Raw genomic sequence first — 1,552 nt, 5'->3', positions numbered from 1 at the left:
AAGTGATTTTGAATGTCTTTTCATGTGCTAATATTCTAGCTGTATAACTTCTTTGGTGAAAAGTCTATTCATGTGTTTTGACTATATTTTTTATTTAGATTATTTTTTCATTTACTGTTGAGTTTTGAGAGTTCTTCATATATTCTAGATAGTTGTCTTTTGTTGGATATGTGGTTTGCAGATATTTCTTCCCATATCTTGCTTATTGTTTCATCCTCTTAACAAGATTTCCCAACCCAGGGATTGAACCTGGGTCTCCTGCATTGCAGACAGACGCTTTACCGTCTGAGCCACCAGGGAAGCCCTTTCACAGAACATAAGTATTTATGTTTGATGAAATCCAGTTTATCATTTTTTCCTTTTCAGATTGTGCCTTGGTATCGGTCTACAAACTGTCTAGCTCTAACCCACAAAAATATTTTCCAATTTTTTGTATTTATGGCTTTATAGATTATATATTAAATTTCATGATGCTTGTGAATTAAGTTTTGTATAAAGTGTGAAATTTAGGTTGAGGTAGCTTTTTTTTTTTTGGTTTTGGTTTATCCATTGTTCATTTGTTCTAGCACATTTATTGATAGCTTTCTTCCTTTGAGTTGCTTTTGCATCTCTGTCAAAAATCAGCTGGACATATTTATGTGGGTCTATTTCTGGGTTTTCTATTCTCTTCCCTTATTCTATGTGTCTATTCCTCCACCAACACAAATATAGTCTTAATTACTATGGCTAATAACAAGTCTTAAAATCAGGTCAACTGATTCCTCCCACTTTATTTTTCTTATTCAAAATGGTTTTAGCTACTCTAATTCCTATGCCTTCCTATATAAATTTTAGAAAAATCTCTATATCCACAAACACTCTTGCTCAGATATTGGTAGGAATTACACTGAATCTTTATGTGAATTTGGGGATTACTGACATGTTTATGATGTTTAGTTTTCTACTTCATAAACATGGTCTAGCTCTCCATTATTTGAATCTTTGATTTCTTTCATGAGTGTTGTGTAGTTTTCAGCATTCAGGTCCTATAAATGTTTTAGCAGGTTTATACCTAAAATGTCTCATTTTTATTAGCAATTAAAAGCGATACTTTATTTTAAATTTTAGTGTCCACATGTTTACTGCAAGTATATAGAGTTACAATTGATTTTAATGTGTTTATCTTTTATCTTGTGACCTTCTGAACTTACTTATTAGTTCTAAGAGTTTTTGTAGATTCTTTCAAATATTCTGTGTAGACAATTATGTTATCTGCAGATATGTAGTTTTATTTCTTTTCTTTTTTACCCTTAATTTGTATGCCTTTTATTTTATTTTCTTTCCTTTAATAGGTGGCTAGAACTTCCAATATGTTGAAAAGAGAGATTAGAATAGACATCTTTGCTTTGTTCCTGATCTTAGAAAGAAAGAATTCAGTCTTTTACCATTAAGTATAATGTTGGCTTATGTATCTTGTAGATGCTCTGAATGAAGATGAGGAAGTTCCCCACACTTTCTATTTTTGAGGGTTTTTTAATCGTTAATACTTCTGATTTTGTCAAATTATTTATTT

At 30.8% G+C, this 1,552-nt stretch overlaps 1 non-coding gene across 1 annotated transcript; it reads right to left on the bottom strand.

The window, feature by feature from the left end:
- Nucleotides 1-228: 228 nt before the first annotated feature.
- TRNAC-GCA lies at nt 229-300 on the bottom strand. Its single transcript has one exon. It is a non-coding gene; the product is annotated as a tRNA-Cys (tRNA).
- Nucleotides 301-1,552: the final 1,252 nt, after the last annotated feature.

Source organism: Cervus elaphus, chromosome 21 (genome assembly GCF_910594005.1).
Source record: "Cervus elaphus chromosome 21, mCerEla1.1, whole genome shotgun sequence".
Lineage (NCBI taxonomy): Eukaryota > Metazoa > Chordata > Mammalia > Artiodactyla > Cervidae > Cervus > Cervus elaphus.
This window is presented reverse-complemented; position numbering and strand designations above follow the sequence as displayed.